Below are 6,040 nucleotides of genomic sequence, written 5' to 3' on the forward strand. Positions count from 1 at the left end.
AGCAGCAGCGACGGCGGCAGCAGCAGCAGCACTGGACGTCGATGGTTTTGTGGACGACGTTGTGACGACTTGGTCGCTTTTGCCAGAAACTTTTCTGCAATTGCTGTGGCGTTTGTTTTATTTGCTTTCTCTTTTATTAGCCAAAAATTTTCTCACACAAACACACAGACAGAGAGGGCGGGAAAAAACACTTTTAACACTTTTCACACACTTGTTTCACTTCCTTTTTTTTTCTTGCTTGCCCTCAACTTTGGCAACTTACTAGCTTTTTTGCTTCACTCTCGACTTTCGTGTTAGATTTTTTTCGCCTCCTTTTTATTTTTGCTATTTTACTTTTTTATTGCCACTTGTTTTGTGTTATCAGCACCTGTAAGTATAAAGAGCGAGAAAGAGAGATAAGCAAAAAGTTGTTTTTAGTAAGTGAGTGTTAAACAAATGTTCAAGTGGATTTCACAGCAAACAAGGGCGAAAGGGCGATCGAAAGCGGATGAGACTTAACATTCATGAGAGTGAATAAACGTACTGAGGGTGTGCTTCATATACTATTATTTATGTAAGCATAATCGCATTGTTAATTGAAAACTTAGTTCCTTTGTCAGCTCCTTGCCTTCGTACCTCATAACTAAAAGCTTAAAAATCCAGAAAAGCAACTTTGCAATCCATTAACAAATACTCGTATGTTATGTCAGAGATCTACAACTAATATTAAAGTCAGGCAGCTAACCACACGCTAAAAATAATGTATGGAAATATTGCGGGTTAGTCGAAATACAGAAAAAATACTCTGGACTGCTGTCAGTTTTGTAATGAAGTAGTTGAGCATCAAAGCAATAAAGAGGCGCCGATATCGGATCATTAGGTACATCAGCAATATCAGAGAAAAATATTACATTACAAAAATATCACTAAAACAGACAAATTGCTTCTAAGCGCTCCTCAATACTTTGAAAACAATCAAGCTGTGAAAATACAAACTTGGAATATGAGCATTTTATATTTGTTTAGGCCACACATTTTATAAGCAAAATATATTTGATTGCATTGCTGTTGAGCAGACAATAAATGAATTACGATAAATATAGTTTCAAGCAATGATAGATATTATGTACACATGTATGCTATAAGTTAATAAATATTTAACGACACTTCTCTCCATCTCGCATGCACCTAACAGCTGCTGTCTCATTCAATTAGCCTGCCTCACATTTCCAGTAATTTGTTACGAAGCTTTAAACGGTCTCAGAGACCCACCGTAATAGGCATTCTCGTATTTGTGTACTACATGCGGATGTGTGTCTTTACGCATAAGGTGCTAATGTCAAATAAATCAAATTACCGTCTGGGCGGCTGCTTCTCTCTGCCCACTTCGGAACATCTTAATTAGTGGTCGCAGTTGGAGCAAACGCCCAGACAGTGCCACAATAATAGGAAAAACAAAGGCAGAAGTAGCAACAAACGCGCCCACACAGCACACTTAGAATTGTTTGCCAAAGCACGTTTTTCATATTACGATAGAACCATTAATTAACAAGTTTTAATTAGTGCATAGAATAAAGCGAAGCATCAACATTGACTGGTTTTGGTTATTGCCATTTAAGTGACCTTTTAAGTCGATAATACGAGGAAATTACAATTGAAAACAAATAAAAATTAGAGCTGTGAATTAAATAATGCAATAGAAACACTTAACGGTGTGGTTTTTAAATCAAAAGTACCTTGGCCAAGAGGGAACTTTATTCCACTACTAAGCGATAACAGCTTCAATGTTGAAGCATCTTTACGAGAACGTTAGAGATGGGGAAAATCGCACTCAACTCATTCAAAAGTAACAATCTTTCACAGGTAATTATTTTGAAGAAATTTCGATATTAACCATACATAGTATTTGACCGAAATACGATTCGTACTACCATATGTTTTGTAAGTTAATTGCCACAAAATGTACGATTATAATCCAAAGTTTCTAAGCAAATTTTACACTCTATGAAAATGAGAATAGACATACTTGTATAGTACACAGATACGAAATCGGTTCTGCTGCTCTTATGTTCTAATTTAGCTCTACGTAATTAAAGTCCAGCCAGGCAGAAGAATTCTCACAAATTCAACAATTCGGCCATACAGAACAATCGTTCTACACATGTAAGCTGCTTTTCGCAATCAAAGAAGTTCAAAGCTACATTCGCACAAACACGTATGCGTTCACAAAAATCTAGTGGCGAAACGAAAAGGCAAATAAAAATTACTGTCTAAGACAGAAGAAGAGAAGAGTCTTCAATTCCTTCACAATAAGACTCTATTCACAATTAATCAGATATATAAACAAACATACATGTGAATAGAATTCATAAGTTATGTAAAGAAAATTAATTGTTATTTTGCGATTATTTTTGAGTTTCAAAACAAAGTTGTATATTTATTTGTCGAAAAACATGGAACTTATCACAAGTAGACTAACAAAAAGGACAAAATATTGCACCTAGTTTAAGGGAAATACATAAAAAGAGATAAATGTTTTCTTCGGTTTTTCTATATATGTATATTCTGTTATCAAACTGCTGAAAAGTATATTATGAAGTTTGTTTTTTCCCACTTTCTTAATAGGATTTTTGATAGTTCTTGTACTTATTCCTCTTTATAGGGTTTGGCGCTGTTTTTGGACTTTTATAGACCGGCTTCGCATTATCACGTCACCCACCTAGTCAACTATCTAAAAAAAAAAAAATGTCTTTTAAAAAAGCCCGCATCCCATGGAGGTATTCTCTAGACTGCAGTATCATATACTAATCCAACACTTTTAACTACCAATCTGACCACATCATTGTCCACGAGATTGATCTTAAATAGACATTAAATAATATATTGTTTTCCGAAAAAGTTATTTATTAGTCGTTATTATTAAAATGTTAGGCATATGAAATAGTTCTGCAGTGTCTGTGTTTAAGCGAACAGAGAATAAACGGGCCACAAAAATGCAGGTTTTCAACCGCTTTGGCTTTCGTCACTTCTTGGACTGCTGTCCATGGTATTTAAAATATGTACGTGTGTGTATGAACTCATACAATTGTAGACGAAAAACGGAGCAAAAGTCAAAACTGGAGTAAATTTGTTGCGGCACAATGGGCACGTGTTGTGTATGTGGGCCAAAGAGCAAAGGGCAAGGGGAAAGGGCGGCGGCATGCCGGGGCGCTCGTGCGAAAAGGAAGCAGCAGCTCAACTTAAGGTGGTAGCCACACACACACACACACATTAATGTATTCACACATAGGGAAGCAACGAAAATGGTGTTTAAGAATCCTTGCGCTGTAGTTCACAAGTTGAGTGCACTTGCAAACACATACATATACACGTACATACATACATACATATGAAGAAATGTACACACAAACAGAGACAGAGACATAGTGACAGAGTCACAGGCATGGCAAACGGAGCAATCGAAATGCATTTGATTTGAGAAGCGAGAGAAGCAGCTGCGGCTCGAAGCCACTGCCACATGCCACGGCTTACCGCGTTGATTGCTGTGTGTGCAAGTGTGTGTGTGTGTGTGCTGGTAAGGATATGGCGTCGTAATGCAAAAAAGTAGTAGCGTGTAAAAAGGGGCACACACTCATACACAAATACATATAAAAGCGCTCAGAAGTAAGCCCAAAAAAAGGGCAACACTTGCCACACAAAACGATTAGCACGACACTATAGACGGCGTACGGCACACGCTACAACTATAAAAGCAGAAGAGGAGCAGAACCAGAGCAGCTGAAGATGTACATATGTATGTAGGTGTGTGTGTATGAATGTATGTTCAACAGCAGTAAGAACAACAACAATAGCAAGCGCGTTGAGGCCGCGGCAGGCATGGCTACTGTTCAAATTTGCATATGTTTTAAATATTTAATGTAATTCAAAAAGGGGAGACAAGTATGTACTATGCTAAAGCTGAGGAGCAGCAAAAACAAAAATGTTGTAATGTGCCAATTGGTCGAGAAGGCCGTCATACACACACATACATACATATGTATGTATAGCCGAATTGGTTTTTGGAAACACCTGAAGCTGTGGCAATGCTGCTCCTTTTTGCCTGTTTGTACACGCATTCTCAAGCAAACACCTGCCATAAATCGAAAAAAAAATGAAACTACCAAGAATATCAACAAAACAGAAGTGTGTGTAAAACGCCAGAATGTACAAATTTCAACACATTGTACAACACAAAATGTTCGCGCATTTGGCAAAAAATCAATTTTCCGTATGATTGCCAAATGCAATTGCTGCCTGCCTGCCTGCTTGCCTTCTTGCCTGCTAGCAAGTCAGCCTGCCAGCCTGCTGTTTCTTTTTCCTAGTACGGCCGCAAGAATGGGGCGCAACACATACAAATACACATGAACCCACATGTAGGGGCGCCGCACACATGCGATGACAACGACGTTTGTCACAAAAAAAAAAAAAAGAAACAGGCGAAAAAATGTAGTAACATTCTTCCCGTCGACGAGTTGTTTTAGTTTTGGGCCCATTTTTCACACGCTCCCAGTGAAAGCGCCTTGTCTTACGCACTTTTTTGCGGCCTTTTCGCTGACGTTTTTACCGTAAGTTTTGCTGTTAATTATTGACATAACAAATTTGGCCCCCACAGCAGCGAATTTCGCACACACACACACACACAAGTACACACACCGATGACGACAACGTTGACAGCGCACACACCACACACACACACACACATCTATAAGCAGGCACGCGAAATTGCCTACATTAAGTTGTCAAAATAAAAGGGCACATATAAAATATAAAAGGAAATCAAGCAGCTTATTATTTTCCACATCGTATTGTTTCGTGAATTTTTCCCATCATCACGTAGTAAGCGTGTTACCAACGCGAGAAGGAGCGGAAGAGTAGCCACAAACTGAATGAATTTAAAAGGCTCAAGTTCTTGCCCATGGGGTCACCAGTCCACATGACACGGCCACGTTAGCACACAATTGCAATGTACTTTAATATGGTTGGATGCGAGCGATTTGTTTTAATTTTTATAGGAATAACCGCTATAATACGTACGTTTGTCGCCTGCCTGCCTGCCAGACCAATTGACGTTGCTCTCTTTTCTTGGGCTTTTAGTTATGCGTTTGCGCGCGATAACATGACGGTGGAGCGCGTGTGTATTTCCCAACACTGAACGGCTAATCGAATAGCTTATTTATCGATAGCCGACTATTGCTTTTTTGACCGTTAAACTACAGCGGCTTAGAATTGAGAACGGCTTTAACTTTGAATTTTTAGCCAAATTAAAGTCAGTTAGTAGGCATTGACAATCACAAATGAAGCAAGCAAACTAATAAATCAAACAAGCAGTAATTTACACACACAAACTATAGCTAAGTTATGCTACGGTCAGACAAAAAGTCATTAAATTGTTCTTAAAGGCCATGAAAGGTACATCTAATACCAATTCAGTTGAGAGTAATTAACATTAGACATCATGACATGCTTGAAAAATTAAATGCATTTATTTGCAAATTATTTGCCTGTCTAACCGTAACTTTATAAACAAAAAAAGAGAAGCGTGCTTACTTTGCTGGTGGTGTTGTGATTTTGGATGTTGTTTAGATATAGTTTTATTATTCACAGCGTCGGTGGACGCGTTGTATGCTGATAAAAGTGCTGATGCTGCTGTCGGCGCATTGGCAGTGCGCACTGGCTAAGATATAAGCCGGGATATTTGTGCATTTTGTTAAATTAGTTAAATATGATTGCTTTTGGTTGTATATGTGGTTATATATTTTTGCATTTGGCATATCTGGCATTATTGTTTGACTTAGCATGGACCATCATCATGCATTATTTAACAACAACAACAACATCAACTACTACATTTGTGCGTAGTGTGGCTGATTGGTGTGTTAGTAGGTCGGAATGCTGCGTCGCTGCGGTAGTCGCAGTCGCTGCAGTCGTCGTCACGTTGTGCGGCTAAATATAACGTCGTGGTCGTCGCCGTCAGCGTCGTTGTGGTGGTGGTCGTTACGTTCGATTCTACGTTAGGAGTTGT

The 6,040-nt window shown here is 38.6% G+C and overlaps 1 long non-coding RNA gene across 1 annotated transcript; it reads right to left on the bottom strand.

The window, feature by feature from the left end:
* Positions 1 to 233: 233 nt before the first annotated feature.
* Positions 234 to 5,101, bottom strand: LOC115631835. Its single transcript, XR_003996242.1, has 2 exons — positions 5,053 to 5,101; positions 234 to 367 (listed from the first exon to the last, which is right to left on the bottom strand). It is a non-coding gene; the product is annotated as an uncharacterized LOC115631835 (long non-coding RNA).
* Between the last annotated feature and the right edge of the window lie 939 nt (positions 5,102 to 6,040).

The sequence above is a fragment of the Scaptodrosophila lebanonensis genome, unplaced genomic scaffold (assembly GCF_003285725.1).
Source record: "Scaptodrosophila lebanonensis strain 11010-0011.00,11010-0021.00 unplaced genomic scaffold, SlebRS2 tig00001412-arrow-pilon, whole genome shotgun sequence".
Lineage (NCBI taxonomy): Eukaryota > Metazoa > Arthropoda > Insecta > Diptera > Drosophilidae > Scaptodrosophila > Scaptodrosophila lebanonensis.